This window comes from Gopherus flavomarginatus, chromosome 4 (genome assembly GCF_025201925.1).
Source record: "Gopherus flavomarginatus isolate rGopFla2 chromosome 4, rGopFla2.mat.asm, whole genome shotgun sequence".
Lineage (NCBI taxonomy): Eukaryota > Metazoa > Chordata > Testudines > Testudinidae > Gopherus > Gopherus flavomarginatus.
Genome location: NC_066620.1, coordinates 166,648,492 through 166,667,524, shown reverse-complemented (window position 1 = coordinate 166,667,524; position 19,033 = coordinate 166,648,492). Strand labels below are relative to the sequence as shown.

General features: G+C 39.1%; 1 long non-coding RNA gene across 1 annotated transcript in view; it reads left to right on the top strand.

Moving 5' to 3' along the window:
• Nucleotides 1–1,458: 1,458 nt before the first annotated feature.
• LOC127049824 (uncharacterized) overlaps nt 1,459–19,033 on the top strand; it is a 311,243-nt gene continuing 293,668 nt past the window's right edge. The window contains exon 1 of the long non-coding RNA XR_007774081.1: nt 1,459–1,617. This is a non-coding gene — a long non-coding RNA (uncharacterized LOC127049824). The remainder of the gene's footprint in view (nt 1,618–19,033) is intronic.

Below are 19,033 nucleotides of genomic sequence, written 5' to 3'. Positions count from 1 at the left end.
AGCTCTAGAGCCTGCAAACAGGAGCAAGGGAGTTTTGCAAGGAAGTTCTAGTAGCAAACAGGAGAGTTTTCTGGGGGAGTTTAGAGAGGGAGTCTGAAAGCCAGGTTCATTTAATATTCTCTAAACTTAGGGCAATAAACACCCCCCCATCAAACAAAAAGAAAATAAAACAAAACTGCAGGAACGAAAATAATTCAGGCAGAAGTCCAGCAGCAGAGTGAGGGCTATCTACTTTATTGCACTGAATATAGCATGGATAATTATTTGCCTTGTAAGCAGGTGGCATATGAGTGCATTCGGTGCAAGCAGCTCATGGAACTGAGATACTGAGTATGGGCACCTGTGGCCAGAGTGGCTGAATTGGAGGAGCTAAGGGAGACAAATAGGTACATAGACAAAACTTTCCAGGACAGAGTAGAGTGGTTGCACCTGCCAGTCTAACAGCTCTATGCTGTTGAGAAAGATGAGAGTCTCAGGGGAGAACATCAAACTAGATCAGAGGGAAATGATCCCATAGTTGGGACTCACCTTCCAGATGACTTCATGGTATCCTCTCTCCTTGAGAATACCTCAGTTATTAGGAAGAGACAGGCAATAATAAGAGGGACTTAAATTATTAGAAATACAGATACTTGGGTCTGCGATGGCTGGGAGAACTGCATGGTGAATTGTATGACGGGTGTGACAGTTGCAGATCTGTCGAGGCATATAGACAGTTGCATGTGCAGTGTTGGGGAGGAACTGGTGATCATGGTACATGTAATTATCAAGGACATAGGGAAAGGTAGGATACAGGTCCTAGAGGCCAAATTTAAGTTGCTATGGGGATATGATAGAGTTTTACAATATCATAAATGGTGTGAATAAAGAAGTGTTATTTTCCCCTTGCCTCTAGATGCAATCTTATGTAGAGGTGCTGCAAGAGGAGAAGTGCCCAGTACTGAGTGATTCTCTGGGGCTGGAGCCAGGATCACAGGAGCATGAGGTTCCCAAATCAAGGCTCTTGAATCATGGGAGAAGCTAGTACTGACAAATTAAACAACCATTTGGCTGCCTTGAAAGCCTCACATGTTGACAGCACCAGAAAGGGCACCTAAGACTGTGGTATTGCAAAGTCCATTGATCCTTCAGGGATTGATCTCAACAGACCCTTCCTGAGTTCTGGAGTCAGCAGTCACTCCTGAGTCACAGATTGGTCACTGGGGTGTGACTTTCCGAGTGCCCCTGTGAATCCTTGTGAACACATGCTGCCTTCCCCTTGGAGGGTTCCAGTGCTGAGTCATTAGGATACCTACGCAGTCTCCTTTTAGGCACCAATGATACAGACCTGCTTGAGAAGTCTGTCAGAAGAGAAGGACTCTGTCATAAACAGATAGCTAAGGGTTAATGTTCTTTTACCTGTAAAAGGGTTAACAAACAGTAACCTGAAACACTTGACCAGAGGACCAATCAGGAAACAAGACTTTTTCAAATCTGGGTGGAGGGAAGTTTTGGGTGTGAGTTCTTTGTTCTTTGTCTTGGGTCTGTGCCCTCTCGGCTCTGAGAGTGATTTTTCTATCTCCTGGCTTTCTAATCTTCTGTTTCCAAGTTGTAAGTACAAGGATAGTAAGACAATAGGTTTATATTTTTTTCTTTTGTATTTACATGTGTGTAGTTGCTGGAAAGTTTTAAATTGTATTCTTTTGGAATAAGGCTGTTTATTCACTTTTTTTCTTAAGCAATTGACCCTGTATATTGTCACCTTAATACAGAGACTATATTTAATGTCTTTTTCTTTCTTTTTTATATAAAGATTTCTTTTTAAGACCTATTGGAGTTTTTCTTTAGTGGGGACTCCAGGGAATTGAATCTGCAGCTCACCAGGGAATTGATGGGAGGAAGAAGTCGGGGGGGAAATCTCTTTGTGTTAGATTTACTAAGCCTGACTTTGCATACCCTCTGGGTGAGGGGGAAGAGAGATTAGATCTCTCGGTACTTGTGTTTCCAGGACTGGAAGCAGGGAATCTCCTAGGGTCGTCCAGGGAGGGGAGCCTGGGAGGAAGAAACAAGGAAACAAGGGGAGGGGGCTATTTCCCTTTGTTGTAAGACTCAAGGCATCTGAGTCTGGGGGTCCCCCAGGGAAGGTTTTGGGGAGACCACAGTGAGCTGGGCACTGTATAATTCCTAGCTGGTGGCAGCAAATACCAGGTCCAAGCTGGTAACTAAGCTTGGAGGTTTTCATGCTAACACCCATATTTTGGACGCTAAGGTCCAGATCTGGGAAGAAATGTTACGACAGATTCCTCACAGACTGAGATGTGCTCAGTACCTGTTCAGAGCAGGAGGGTTCTGCCAGTGGATGAAGTGTAGACTCCCAGAGCAAGTTTGGAAGCCCTGTCCTTTTTCCAACAGGGTTTGAACCCTCTACAAATGTAATATTTGTCACTTACATGCACCTCTCCCAGACACTTAAGGCAGCTGGGGTATGGGTTGCTCACTGACATAGACCTGTGACATGAATGACAAGCACTGAAACCAGGAGAATGGGGCATCACTCCAGTACTGAGCTCAGTAACCAACCCAGCACTGGTAAACACATATGAAAAAGATAGTAACATTAGTTATTAGTCTTGAATAGCATATCTGTAAATAGTTAATTTTAGGAATAAGTTTAGAATGCTATCTGCACTAAGGGAGGGAAGACATGAAGAATCAAAGATTGCGGTTCCAAAAACAACCATCATTGGCAGTAGGAAGGAATGGATGGGGGGTGTCACGGGCAGCGCTGCCCTTTTAATCTGCATGCAGTGGCCCGAGGCACCACAGGGCTTTCATGCTTCCTTGATGGGTACTCCTAACGTAAAAAAAAATCTCTCTCAGCTGTGCACAGCACTCCCTTCCACCCCACACACCTACAGTAATAGATATGTGCAATCATTTGAAGTATAAGAGGAGTTACATTTTTTAAACAGTGTATTTACACATTTCTTTGGTCATAATTCAAAACAAATGATGTTATTCACTATTAACTATTATCTGAAGATAATGGGACTTTAAATATATTGGTGACAGAAACTTAGAAAGTAAATGAAACAAATAAATGGTGGTATATGCCAGAATAGATATTTTCCCATGAACAGAAGTGGGCTAACAACTTGAGTTTCACCCTCTTGGGAGTGTCATAACAATATTTAAACCATTACAATTAATGACCTGGAATGTGAGAATCTTAAATAGCCCTATTAAGTGGATAAAAACAATCCATCAACCTGAAGAAAGTGAAAATCAGACATTTAGTAGAAAGGAGATAAAACAAATATTAAAACAGCTAAGCCAAAGACAGAGCAAACATGCCAGCAATTTATAGTCCATGCATATCTCAGTCTAGGAAAGTGACTATTCCTTTTATCAATAATTTACATGTGCAGAACATTTGTAAATATTACTACTGAGCAGCAGGAAATACTAATTGGAACTGTTCATATGCAAAACTAGTCACACATGTAAATGTCATACAAGTGATATGTTATGTGTATTTGATAATTCATATATAATCCCATATGGAAGTGGCTCCTGTTTTATACCACAAGTACTGTAAAACACATAATATGGTCATGATTTGTGCTAGAGGTCAACAGGTAGCATATAGTCACCGTAAATCTGTAATCCTGGTTTACTAGTCCCAGTATTGCCAGAAATATCAAAATAACAAAGCGGCTTTGAACACTCTTGTTCAAAATTGTAGTCTGATTCACAGATTCCAAGGTCAGAAGGAACCATTGTGATCACAGAAGTGTAGGACTGGAAGGGACCTCAATAGGTTATCCAGTCCAATCCCCATCCTCAAGCCAGGACTAAGTAAGTACTCCTGGACTAAGTAATTCCTGACAGTTGTTTCTCTAACCTGTTTTTAAAACCTCCAATGATGGATATTCCTCAACCTCCCTAAGCAATTTATTCCAGTGCTTAACTACACTTGCAGTCAGGATCTTTTTCCTAATTTCCAACCTCAACCTCCTTGCTGCAATTTAAGCCCATTGTTTCTTGGCCTATCCTCAGAGGTGAAGGAGAACAAATTTTCGTCCTCCTCTTTGTAACAACCATTTATGTACTTGAAAACTGTTATATCCTCCCTCATAAGTCACATTTTCTAGACCGTTAATCATTTTTGTTGTTCTCCTTTGGACTTTCTTCAAATTGTGCACATCTTTCCTGAAACGTGGCACCCAGAACTAGACATAATATTCCAGTTGAGACATTATCGTAGCAGAGAGCAGAATTACTTCTCGTGTCTTGCTTACAACACTCCTACTGATACAGCCCATAAAGATGTTTGCTTTTTTCGCCAACAGAGTTACACTATTGACCTCATATTTAGCTTGTGATCCACTTTGTCCCCTATCATAAACCTTATCCCAGATTTGGACCTTAGCGTCCAAAATATGGGGGTTAGCATGAAAACCTCCAAGCTTAGTTACCAGCTTGGACCTGGTACTTGCTGCCACCACCCAAAAAATTAGAGTGTTTTGGGGCACTCTGGTCCCCCTGAAAAACCTTCCCTGGGGACCCCAAGACCCAAATCCCTTGAGTCTCACAACAAAGGGAAATAATCCTTTTTCCCTTCCCCCCTCCAGGTGCTCCTGGAGAGATACACAGACACAAGCTCTGTGAATCCAAACAGAGTGACTCCCCCTCTCCGTTCCCAGTCCTGGAAACAAAAGCACTTTCCTCTTCACCCAGAGGGAATGCAAAATCAGGCTAGCAAATCCAACACACACAGATCTCCCCCTGATTTCTTCCTCCCACCAATTCCCTGGTGAGTACAGACTCAATTTCCCTGAAATTTCCCAGAAAAGAAAACTCCAACAGGTCTCAAAAAGAAAGCTTTATATAAAAAGAAAGAAAAAATACATACAAATGGTCTCTCTGTATTAAGGTGACAAAATACAGAGTCAGTTGCTTAAAAGAATATTGAATAAACAGCCTTATTCAAAAAGAATACAAATCAAAGCACTCCAGCACTTATATTCATGCAAATACCAAAGAAAAGAAACCATATAACTTACTATCTGATCTCTTTGTCCTTACACTTAGAAACAGAAGATTAGAAAGTAAAACTACTTCTCCAAAGCTCAGAGACAGCAGGCAGACAGAAAACAAAGACCTCAGACACAAAATTCCCTCCACCCAAAGTTGAAAAAATCCGGTTTCCTGATTGGTTCTCTGGTCAGGTGCTTCAGGTGAAAGAGACATTAACTCTTAGCTATCTGTTTATGACATCCCCCCAGATCCCTTGATTTAAATATTATCAGTGATGGGGAATCAACAACAACTCGTGGTAAGCTGTTCCAATGATTAATTACACTCACTGGTTAAAAATGTATATCTTATTTCCAGTCTGAATTTGTCTATCTTCAACTTCAAGATATTGGATCATGCTATACCTGTTCTCCACTAGACAGAAGGGTCCACTATTAAAGGTATGTTCCCCCAGTAGGTATTTATAGATGGTAATCAAGTCACCTCTTAACCTTCTCTTTGTTAAACTAAATGGATTGAGTCCTTGAGTCTACCATGTTAAAGTTGATTTTCTAATCCTTTAATCACTCTCAAGGCTCTTCTCTGAGCCCTCTCCAATTTTTCAAAATTCTTTTTGAATTGTGGGCACCAGAACTGGACACACTATTACAGCAGTGGTCACACGAGTGCCAAATATAGAGGTAAAATACACCTCTTTACTTCTATTCTGGATTCCCCTGTTTATGCATGTGGGATCTGAGGTTCAGATTATCCACCACAATTCCCATATCTTTTTCAGTCATTGCTTCCCAGGATAAAGTCTCCAATTCTCTAAATATGGCCTACCTTTTCCGTTTCTTGTATACATTTACATTTAGCCATATTTAAATACATATTGATTGCTTGCATCAAGTTTATCAAGCAATCAAGATTGCTCTGAATCAGTGGCCTGCCCTCTTCATTATTTACCATTCCCCCCAATTTTTGTTTTATATTTAAAAACTTTATCAGAGATAATTTTGTTTTTTCTTCAGGTCATTAACAAAAATTTGAAAAAGCACAGGATCAAGAACGGATCCCTGCAAGATCCCACCAGAAACACATCTGCTCATTGATTTTCAGTTTACAATTCCATTTTGAGACCAATCAGTTAGCCAGTTTTTAATCCATTTAATGTGTGCCATTTTAATTTTGTATTGTTCTAGTTTTTTAATCAAAATGCCATATGGTACCAAGACCAATGCCTCACAGAAGTCTAGGAATATTACATCAACACTACTGCCTTTATCAGCTAAACATATAATCTCATAAAAATATACATATAAAATTTGTCTGATGGGTTCTACTTTCAATAAGCCCATGCTGATTTGCATCAACCTTCTTTAATTCCTTATTAACTGACCACCGTATCAGATTCTCCGATATCTAGCCTGGGATCAACGTCAGGCTGAGAGGCCTATAAGTACTTGGGTAATCCTGTTTACCATTTTAAAATATTGGGACAAAATTAGCTTTCTTCTTCAGCAGTGCTCCCAGACTTAATGAATAACAACAGCAATGGTCCACTGAGTTTTTCAGGCAGCTCTTTTCTTTTAAAACTCTTGGATGCAAGTTTTCTGGACCTGAAGATTTAAAAATGTCTAGCTTTAGTAGTTTCTGTTTTACCTCCTCCAGAGATTCTGATGGAATACAAAGAGTATTATCATCATCACATGATGAGACTATATCATCGGTTTTTCCCCAAATACAGATCAGAAATATTTATTGAACACTTCTGCATTTTCTTCATTATTATTGATAAGTCTACCATTTCCATCCAATAATGGACCAATACACTGTTAAGATTATTTTGGTTCCTAATATATTTTTAAAATTCCTTCTTGTTTTTCTTGACTCTGCTGGCTATAGATTTCTCCCTTGGCTTCCCTTATCAATTTTCTATGATTCTTAACTTTGGATTTATGTTCGTTACTATCAAGTTCCTCTTTCTTCCACTTGTTATAGAATATATTTTTCTTTTTTACAGCTGCTCTCATTTCTCCTCTAAACCAGTTATTTTTTAAACCAGTATGGCTTCTTCCTCAATTGTGGCTTCTTGGGCATCTAGTAAATTATTCTTAAATTATTCCCAATAATCATTCACATTTTTCTGATGAACTCTTCCTCCCAACTGATTTGGCTCATAATTGTTTTCAGCTTTTTGAAACTGACCCTTTGAAAGCACCAAGTGTATATACTACTGATCTGAATTTTACTCTATTCGCACATTATAAATGTGTTCAACTTATGCTCATTTGTACCTACGCTATAATTAATTTTGATTACTTTGATTAGTTCCTCTTAATCTATTAGAAGAAGATCTAACAAAGAATTCCCTACTGTTGGCTTCAACACTTTTTGAGTCAGGAAATCGTCATCTAGAATGTTTAGAAATTCCAGTGATGTGTTTGTACTGGGAGCACGAGACCTCCAACAAATGGCATTCAAATTGACATAATCACACAGCTTTTTATCTTACATTATAGATAGGTGTGTAAGGAGGTGGTCATCCTGTTCCCCAGCAATTTCATGTTCTATAGCAGACACCAACTAATACCCCATCTTTTGCTTTATCTGTTAGGACACTGATCCATAATCATTCAAGATCATTATCTTCTGAGTTATCAGTAACTCAGAAACATGTAATGTCATTTTATATATAGAATGACATTTCTTCTCCCTTTGACCACTTGATTCTTCCCAAATCGGTTATAACCATTCCTTTTAACATTCCGATTCTGATAATAATCTCAGAAGGTTTCAGTAATACCAACTAGATCAAATTCATGCTCATAATATTCAAGAACCCCTTTTTTTTTCAAATACATATATAAGAGAAGCCAGAACTTGCTGGTGAATTGCAGCCTCTTATCACTATGGAAAAGGGTGGGTGAGTCTGTGCATCAAACTGGAAAACGAGCTCTAACCTCTGCAGCCACCTCCCACATGCTTCTCTAGAAGTGTAAACTATTTCTCACAGTGCTATGAATTATAATATGTTGGAAGCTGAAGATGTGTGCAGCCTAATTTTCTGAATGCTATTTAGGTTAGTCTCTGAACTCCAGTCTAAAATAATTAAAAACTGATTAGACCAATTAAAAACTAACAAACAACCAAAAACCATCAAATGTTATTATGGAAAAAGTACTATGACTATGATTTTACTGACACAAGTCCTGGGGTTCATATAATGTGTATCGTATCATTCAGACAGTTCTCCTCCAAAAGCCCTTTTATAGCTTTTTGAGGAAAAAAGAAAATACTTGAATGGCAGGAACTGGAAAATTGGGCAGGACAGATAGCTGCTCTGGGCGGCTGAGTAGGCAAATTATTTAAATAAAGAAATGTGTTACAGGCCTTCTTCAGTTACTGCTCAAGGTGTTTAGATATCTATATCACTTGAAATTTTACATATATACACACACACAGTGAAAATAATATTTCCATGCTTATTTCTAAGAAGTACATTTTAAGTAAGTATGGAAATATTATTTTCACTGTGCACGCAGACACGACACAATGTGTACATCATATTGATTGTGCTCCTGAAAGTTGATGACCTGCTCTGTGTAATTTTACTTTTTCCTTTACCACTTCATAGACATTATGCCCTACTATCTTCCCTCTGGCATTTCTGCATTTATTAGTGAGGAAAATACCAATATAGTATATTTACCTAAAAAAAACATAGCAAATTGTACGTAGCGCAAGAAAGATATGTACAGACTATGTGTCACATTAATCTCATGAGTAGAAAAGTTCACTCTCTGCTGAAATGCCCCCTTACTGCTGTGTATGGTCTACACACTCACCTCCTCTAGCATTCCCTTTTCAATGACTGCTCTGGCACTGTGATGGTCTGCCTCCTCCTGAGACTCAGCCCTCCAGTGAGGTTGTGTTTAGTCCCATCCCTTCTGAGGTAATAGAAAGTCAAAAACAAATGCCAATCTCACTGTCCAATCTGCCGCCTTTGATGCTGGGCCCAGTGATCCATGCATCCTTTTCATAGGGTTTCCAGTAGTCCGTATCCCCTTCTCAGAGACTTCAAGCCACCTTACCAGGGGTGGGAGGGGAACCAAGGATCCTAGGACAGACAGTCAAGATTCACTCTGTCAGACTCCTTGCTGCCACCTCTCTGGACTTCTTCCTACTAAGCAGGCCTCTCTCGCAGCCTCTTTATATGCACCCTACTTTCAGGACCAGGACATGGAGGGTGCCCATGGAATCTGTTCCTCCCAGAAGGCCTCCCGGAGCTCTCTCCCTGGAAGTCCAGATCCTGCTCTTTTGCCATTGCTCTTCACCACAGGAGCCAGTGGTTGCTTCTTGTCTCTGCTAACTTCTTCCATTTATTTAGGAGAGGATCCCAGGACCTATCTTTCCCCTGGGCTTCTTCCTTGACCACCAATCTCTTTCCTCTAGTCCCAGAAAGGGACTACAGAATTCTTCACTCTCTATGGAGCCTCCTTCCGCTTCAGATTTTGTCTCTTTATACTGACCACCCAGCTTCACCTCCAACTGGGAATAATCTTTAATTAGGGCTGGCACAGACGCAATATTCAGCCAGGTAGGTTAATTGGTCTCTCAGGCCCACATTAACCCTTTCAGAATCATACACAACTTATCTCCATCAACTTCTAGGGTTTACAGGGTTCAATCTGACCCCACAAATCTTGGAATGTTCAGCATTGTAACCAGGTGCATTTTCAAAGGTAACAAGAGATCTGTGTGAACATATTATAAAGTGTAGGGCTAGTTCAGTAGTAAAGGTGCCAGTCTGGGACCTCCGAGATTTGAGATTCAATGTCCTGCTCTACCACAGATTTCTTGTGTGAATTACTGTATCTGTAACTCAATTTTCCATCTGTGAAATGGGTAAGAGGTATTTCCCTATTTCATAGGGGTACTGTGAGGATAAATGCATTACAAATTGTGAGGTGCTTGGCTACTACAGTAATAGGGCCATATACTTACCTAAAATAGAAATTCTACAGTGAAATTTATCTTATTTGAGAGTCATACATGGAAATGAAAGTACCTGAGTTTTATGCAAAATATCTGCTGGGCCCAGAAGCCTTTTGTAAAAATGAAAGCAGCTGAGATCTTGAATTTCTTGGTTTTGTTATGAAACTTTGTGCCAGAAGCATCTGGAGGAAGACACATGAATTACCTTATGGATTTCTGATTGGTTGAACCTAATTGCTTTAAACAAGAGAGCCAACATGTGATTTGCCATCAGGTTGTCATAGGAATAAGCTGAAATAAGTTTAGCTCTGCAATTTCCAAAATCACAAATACTAAGGAGCATTCTGTAGGTTTTTGCACTATCTTTGTGTAGGGAGAGAGGTAGGCAGAAAGTGGCAGGATAAAAGCAGAGCTCCTTTGCTGCTTTCTTTTTGGCCTGTGACAAAGATTCCAACAATTACTATAATTCACTTTGAAACCCTTAGGATATGTCTACATTGCAATTAAACACCTACAGCTGGCCATGTCAGTTGACTCAGGCTTGTAGAGCTCAGTCTACAGGGCTGTTTAACTGTGGTGTAGATGTTTGGGCTCAGGCTGCCCAGAATCTGGGACCCTCAGAATGTATTCAGAGTGTCACAAAGTGTCTCAGATGTACTCAGAGAGTGACAGCTAAATACAAGGTAGAATAGATGGTTTAGAATAAGCAGAGCCAGCTCCAGCTTTTCTGCTGACCCAAGCAGGAAAAAAAAAAGGAGAAGAAGACGATGAACATCCTCCCTCTCTTCCTATTTGGCGGCAATTCGGCAACAGCTGAAAGAGGAAGAGAGGGAATGACGAATCTGCCGCCGAATTGCCGCCAAAGACCAGGATGTGCCACCTCGATACCAGACGGAGTGTCACCCCTTTGAATTGGCCTCCCCAAGCACCTGCTTCCTTAGCTGGTGCCTAGAGCCGGCCTTGAGCATAAGTTATTGTTCAAAATTACTTTTGCTAAACACTTTGTTCCACCTTGTATTTAGCTGTCACACTCTGAATACCTTTCCCAGACCTGAAGAAGAGCTCTGTGTGGCTAAAAAGCTTGTCCCTCTCACCAACAGAAATTGGTCCAATAAAAGATATGACCTCACCCACCTCATCTGGGACCAACACAACTACAAGAACACCACATACAACTATCTGAAACCCTTAAGCAGGCTTGACACCTAGTCCAGGCCTAGAAAAACATGTAGCACTTCAATTTGGGTATCATTTTTAAAATCTAATCTATGTACGTGCCTGATATCCACTGAATATCCATTTACTTGCTCTGGCATCAGCCTCTTCATAGTTACTCCTGCACTTGAATATATATTCCCTGCCATAATTCCCTGAATTCTCACTTCTAAGAAGGGAACTGATAAGTAAGGTAAAGAGGAAGCAGATGAGAAGCACCAGTCAAGATAATGTTATAAAACTGGAGCGGAACGAGCTAAATTGATATGCAGGAAAGGAATGGGAAGGTTCAATAATTGGGCAAGTAGGGACAGACTGAAAAAGGTCAGAAACAATCTAAATGGTTGCTACAGAGTCATATTAAGATGTTAAGACAAATGAACATTTGGGGCTGCTATAAGCATAAGAACCATTGAACAATTAAATGGATAATAATACTAAAGCTGTGCTGTCCTGGCTAATCAGACTGAGTCTAATTTTACACTTTGTTATACATACACTACTACCATTGACATCAGTGGGAGCTGCAGTTGCATAGCCATAGACAGAATTTGGCCAATTATGTGTAAACAGTGAAGGTATAATCAACAGACAGATTTTATTTAGTACATCTAGCGGTGTTATTTCACTGCACTTCAAATGCTGATGAAAATCTGTAACCACAAAACCCGTACCAAGAAGGTGACAAAAATATTTGTCCTCTGCTATCTCTGTATATCACCATGTCATTACTTTCTGCCACAGTGTGATAAGATTTTAAGAAGTGTTAATACATCAGGCTTTGCAATGTTTGTCTAGACTTAAATCAAAATGCAAGATTACATCGATGAACGAAAGGGCAATGGAGAAAGTTAAAGCTGTTTGCATACCTTTATACATACACATGCATACGCACACACACCCTTTACTCACAATAGCATTTCTGTTGAATATTATTGTATCAAATAAACTCTACTGGACTAAGTGCTCTTTATGTACCATTTCTAAAACTGTTAGGATAGCAACTGGCATAATAATAGCCAATATATGAACAACCAGATACATAATTTATAACTATGTCCTAATTTGTCCTTAACAAGGGGAACAGCCTTAAAGTCATCCTCCAAAGAGCAAACAGTGGTTCAGGAGCATGGGGGTGAAGGGTGGGGGGCGGTAGGGGAGGCAGGGTGCCAGTCTATCAACTGGTCTTATTGCTTTTTCAAAGACCAGACTCAGATCAAGGGACTTCATTTATTCATTCATTTTATAAAATCAATGAAGGAATAAATGTGCAGGAAAGTACCATGCACCCAAGTTTCTCTCTCTTCCTTTGCTTCTCTTGACACTGTCTCTAGCTTAGGGAAAATATTGAGTATAATTACAGTATTCTTTAAAGAATATATATTTTGTAACACAAAACTAATAGAGACACGCTGCTTAGTACAGAACTTACATGTCTTATTATGGACCTGATGCTGTGCGCTTACAATTCTGATTGTAATCAGTACTTCACAGGATCAGAACCTACTACATTTATCTCCATGATTTAATCTTGGAAAGATGCATAAAGGCAAGGAAAATGTGTCAAGATCATGATGTTAGTCAAAGATTCAAATAGAAACTCATAAGTTAGAATTATTTTCTACAAAAGCTGCTAGTCCAAGAGTGATTTAATGTTCTATCTGATACTATCAACTATTAATTAATAAATCAGAATTTTGACAATGCCCACGTTAAATACATCTCAGCTATGGTGTAAATATAGCAAAATCTCCAGACATGTCTGTATCAAGATACATATCTGATTCAACTGCCTCCCATTTTATGCCTCCCATAATTTTGTGAATGTTGACGTTTAAGTATGTACAGAATATACACAGGCAAGAGATCAAATTAAACAAAAGATTTCCTAGTTTTAATGTATGGCATTCAAATAGTCTTTTATTGCACTATTTGTAAAACCTTTATAGAGTACTAAAAAATGTTGGGAACTGTTTAAAAATGTTAATCCTATAATTAATAGTCGTAGACATACACTTTTCCCCGTCACAAGGCACTGATATTCTAAATCTGTCACTATGAACTTTAGAGTAGTAGACAGCCATCTGCTTACATGCAGTCATCTAAAACAAAGCAAGTATGTGTATCCTAATGTTTTTTCCACTGAAGCATAGGGATATCATGATGAAGCAGATAGAACAGTTTAACTAATATAAATTAAAGCATAACTTCATGGAGAAAAATATAAATGAATTTCACATTGCAATCAATATTTATTTTACATGCAAATAACATTGAGGGACTGGGTAAAGGTGAACAGAAAAATTAGAAAGTAAGGCCCAGTGTACACTGGTCAGTCACTAGCTTTATGAGTTATGCTTCACGATATTCCCTATACCTAAAGATCTTTTCTTCATATTACATGACCTAGAATTAGTTTGTTCAACACTAAATATTTAATTTACACTGACAGCAAGTCTTCTATGAAACCTGTGCTGCATTTCAAGTCAAAGTTGTTAAGACAAAGCCCCTAGCAGCCAGTCACTAACAGATAAGTACACTATAAGTGTAGTGTCCTTTCACAATATAAGTAAAAAATAGGAGGTAGTGTTTTAAAGGTAAATGACGCCCAAAATGGTTTCATTTATATAAGTTGGGCCACATCCTCAGATGGTGTAAACTGGCATAACTCCACTGAGATTAATGTAAAGTTGAATTCAGATTGAACTGGACTTTAATATAGCTACACTGAGTTACACTGACTGAGAATTTGACACATTATGTCATGTTTCTTTAGCTATACAGAGGAGTCAGAATTTTACAGACACATTTCCTATTTCTGTCCAAGTGATTGGTAGAAATATGTATGGGATCTGCCCACTACCGTTCATGTTCAGTTCAACCCAGAACATCTGCTATACCCTTCAGGTTGTCCTTAATCTCTAAGCATTAACATTTTAGACTTGATTTTTTTTTCTCTTAGGGGATGAACAAGCTGTTCTAGTGTGTCACAGAAAGAGGGATAAAAAGATAATAAAAAGAAGTAAATGCAGATAATTTAATACTACTGAGCTGAACCATGTAACTGAGATAATGACATTCTCAGGCTTCCACTCTAGAGGAGGAAGGGCCAATATGATGTCAGAAATATGTGACTGTCACTGGAAAACCAACTGATGTACGTGTAAGCTGAGCTACATGTAAGAAATTCTCATACTAACAGAATCAAAAGATGAGCAGATAAATAATAAGGCTCTTTAGCATGTTCAGTCTGCAATATACCACTTAAGTACCCTACATATTTTCTTGCTAATACTGTGACTTGGCTAGTGATGGAAAGTTGATGGATGTTAGGATGGATAGGAAGAGAATATATTCTTGAAACTATTTAGTAATTTTATAGGAACATGACTCTCAACTTCCAGCATTCTATAGATGCTGATTGCAGGGGGACACAAGTAGCCAGAGGAGAATTTCGCTTATGCATGTTCAGGGCAGGGCTACTGTAAGTAACCTAGTATTAAATGAGTTAGAAGCTGGGCTGCAGTGCACAGTGACATGGGGATTCTGGACTGCACCCATCCCTCTGTGCTGTGCCGGCTAGAGAATCAGACCCTGACAGTCCAAAGCAATGTAGTAATTGACCAGTTCCATTTCTAGTGATATCATATCAAAGTATAAATCCCTCTCAAGACTAGCATTAAACAATATGACTACCATCATCACCACATACCATCAACACACCTGCAGCCACTGTATATAGACTAATGCCAGAGTAATCAAATCTGAACCTGAATTGTGCCAACATACAATGAAACTGGAATGTGGTTGGGTGCCAGCCATCTGAATGGGTCTTGTCACTCAGACAGTAGTGCTGGCTGGCTTGTAGTTGAGTGACAAAGCACCAATCAGCTGTGCACTCATCAGGAAGAAGCAGATGTGAGATGATTTTACCCTGTGTCCACAGTGATGCAGACATATGGTTGTTGCAGCCAGGGACAATGACAGTCTTATTCTTTTTGCTTTCAGCTTTGGATGAAAGCTGGCACAGAAAAAGAATGAAAGTTCTTTCTAATTCATGACATTTGTGAGAAACTATATTATAGACCAGGGATAGTCAACCTCTGGCACACAGCTCGCCAGGGTAAGCACTTTGGCGGGCTGGGCCAGTTTGTTTACCTGCTGCGTCCACAAGTTCAGCTGATTGCAGCTCCCATTGGCCATGGTTCACCGCTCCAGGCCAATGGGGGCTGTGGGAAGTGGTGGCCATTACATCCCTTGGCCCAAGCTACTTCCCGCAGTCCCCATTGGCCTGGAGCGGTGAACCGCAGCCAGTGAGAGATGCAATCGGCAGAACCTGTGGACGCAAACAAACTGGCCCAGCCCTCAAAGGTGCATACCCTGCCAAGCAGTTTGCCAAAAGGTTGCCGATCCCTGGTTTACTTGATGTTTAGTCAAAATATATTGTCACCTGTTTTTAAGAAAAAGTGTTTTTAGGTTACGTGTGATTTCTGATTGTTAAGTCAGCTTGTATACTTTTGTTTCAAAGTGGTAATGCTCAAGTTATAAGAGCTTGGTAAACAGTATTGTGGAAAATCGACCACACGAATGATTTTGGATCAGATCAGCCTGAGGCTGCTTTATTGATTAATCAAACATGCATGCATGGAGGAGTCAGCCAAGGCAGCGGATCCACCCGATAGGTAAAATATGAGCACTTATATAGGATAAAACCACAAAAATTACATATACTTCCTTAAAATTTTATATCCATATAAGGGATAAAGCAAAGCAAACTTTTCCTGTTTTTTTTTAGTTTTGCCCTTTGTGCTTTCTTGCTCTGCCACCAGGCAGCTATTAATCACAAACTCTTACAAACGGTTAGTTTTATTTCTCTAATTTCTTTCTACCCTTCTCCTTTTACCTCACCCCTCCCCCTTTCTCTTGCCTCCAGGCCATAGATACAGTTTGCTTGAACAAAGTTTAGGCCCCAGACCACTTTTCCTCCACAACATGCACTTTCATGGTTGTGTAACACATTACAATATTTTTAGTACAGGTACAGTAAAATGAAGACTGACTAATATGTTCTGTTCAATATGCTGAAGACGTGGTGACAATGGTGTAAGTGTATGATTCTTTGTCAAGAAACAGAACTCATCTCTCCATCCGCCTACCCCTCATTCAAAACCATAAAGAAACATGACATCTAATAGTTCAGCCACTTCTGGGAGGAAGAATACACATTTTGTGCAAAGCATGGAATATCCTGTAACTTTGCCAAAGAAATGTAGCATTGTAATACTCATTGTAACAGTTCCTATACTTTTGTTATTCACAACAATGCGAATGCTTGTGCACTGAGTTTCAAAACATGGAATAGAGGAGAACTGAGTACTTCAACACACACAAAAAATAATATGTGAGATTCCCTTGAGACATCTATCCTTAAAAAAATGGATTCATCCTTATATACACTGGAGTCAATGGCGTTGCACCAATGGAGGTGCAAGGATGCAAATGAGGGTAGAATTTGTTCTTAGAGTTTACTTCAAAATCTTAATTGTGAATGATTTTTTAAAAAGTGTTTCTACAGTCAATTGGCCTGATTTCCAGTGAAGTCCTTGGGCAAAACTCTTTAATGAGAGAAATACTGGGCCCAGAGAGTTAGATTCAACCCTGGGATTATGCCAAAGTAACCCAGAGTAAAGGGCTCCTGGAGGCAGAAAGACCAGTTGATGGGTGAAATAGCCTCAGCACAAGGCATTAGCAACTTCCATTCCACTCTGCACTGGATAATGCAGCCCCAGAAGCAGGTGGTATTAGCTAAGGTGGATGCATTCATTCAGCATATGTATTAGCATTCATTCAGCAGGTGGTATTAGCTCATGTGTATGCCCTGCTGGCAGAATGCTGATGGCACTTCAGCCATAGTTTAAAGATGCCTGCTCATGTCAGGATTCCCAGAAAGAGTCCCCACTGAAGTTTAGGAGCTCCTGCTGATACAAGTGTTTCTATTTGCACTCCCTGCAACATTGAGGATGAATCTCTCCCTAAAATTCAAATAACCATAAGAAATAACACTCAGAAAGATTCTGTATTGCCATCAAACATGTTCTGTCTGAAGAACTTCCTTGGAGAAACAAACGATTTTTAGTCAGGTAGTTTACAGCACAGCTTATGTAACTCTAATGAATTCAGAAACAATTATACAAGGTAATACTATATAATAGATGTATGGGATATATTCCCACAGTTAAGTTTTAACACTAACCATTTGAAAAAGAAATATGAATATGATTTAGTTTACTACAAGCTTGGGAAGGAGATGAGAAGTAACAAAATATTCTATGAAATCCAAGGCATCACACACTGCAGTTATTTTTTTCTAACTTAGAGTCATTGATTGGCTTCCCATACAGTACAATGATCTACTTTCAGCTAGTTATACAAGGTGATGTAGGTTAATTCCATTATCTTCAGATATATTCACAATCTGGAAAGTGAATTTTTGGCTTTAGTTGCATGATACTATTTCATACAATGGAAAGTCTATTAGAAGGATACTAGAGCTTTAATTGTAATGGGGGCATATTCTCCTTTAGCTACGCACAAGTAATTCCCATTAGTGCTAATGGGAATTATCTACCACCACTGAGAGGTGATTATACCTTACAAGTTAAAACAATATTTTAAACCTGCTATGCTACTTATTAGGAAAAGGAAGTTTCTGAAAAGTAATAGCATAAAAGTATTATGATTGCAAACATAAAAGGTAAGAGCTACTGACCAGTTTGTCTTGTAAAAATTATGAATGATATAAGAAAAGTTATCCACAGAAGGCATTTTATCTAACATCAAAGCTAACTAATATATGCTTCTTTGAGCTGTCTGTGAAATATCAGCATCCACGTACAGCAGTAATTCAATAAGGGTATAAACAAAGTGCAAGGGGAAAAGTCTTTTAAAAGTTAACAGTAGTTCCATACAGCTAAATAGAAGTCAGGTAGAAATTTAGGAATAGTCAAACTGTCCAGCCTAAGAAAAATTGGGAGCAACAACTACATTCTGTTGAAATGAAAAGCTTGCTGTCTTTAAGGAGATATAAACATTTCTCTTACTTTGCATGACTAACATTTTTTCTCTTCCAAAGATGGTGTAATGTTCACTGACTGCTGGCATTCCACATTGTTCTTTATTTATTCTATTCTGCAATTGTTGTTAATGTGCCTGCTTCTGAGCTTCACTGAACGTAATTCCATTTATTCCAGTGATCTTACTCCTGATTTACTGAGAGTGAATGAAATCAGAAGCAGGAAAAAATGTTTGCAAATCTCTCTCTTTTCCTTTTTTCCTGCTCTAAAGAAACAGAACGCTGAGACGTAAAAAATGAATATAGAAAGAATGAAACACAATTACCTTTTTCACAGAAACGCCCAGTGAAATGTAGAGGGCAGTCACATTGAAATGATGTGGCTCCACTAGAAAGATGGATGTGATGACAAGTCCCTCCATTATGGCACAAACTCTCCTGACACGCTGATGGCAACCCAGGAGAACTCAAGGAAGACACAACAGGCTTGAGAAGTTCAGATATATCAGAAGCAGCAGCAAGGACATTTGTTGACATCTGTGTAGAAAGAGGAAGCCTGGAAGGATACAAGCAAATTATTAAAGCAAAGAATTGAGACACCACAATGAAGTGTAATTTCAAGCAATACTAAAAGTCCATGCATGAAGTTAAAAAAATACAGATTTTTTTTTAAATCTTATGGCTGAGCATTTTATTTAAATAAAAATCTTTCGTACATTAGTAATCCCCAAGCCAACTCCACATCTT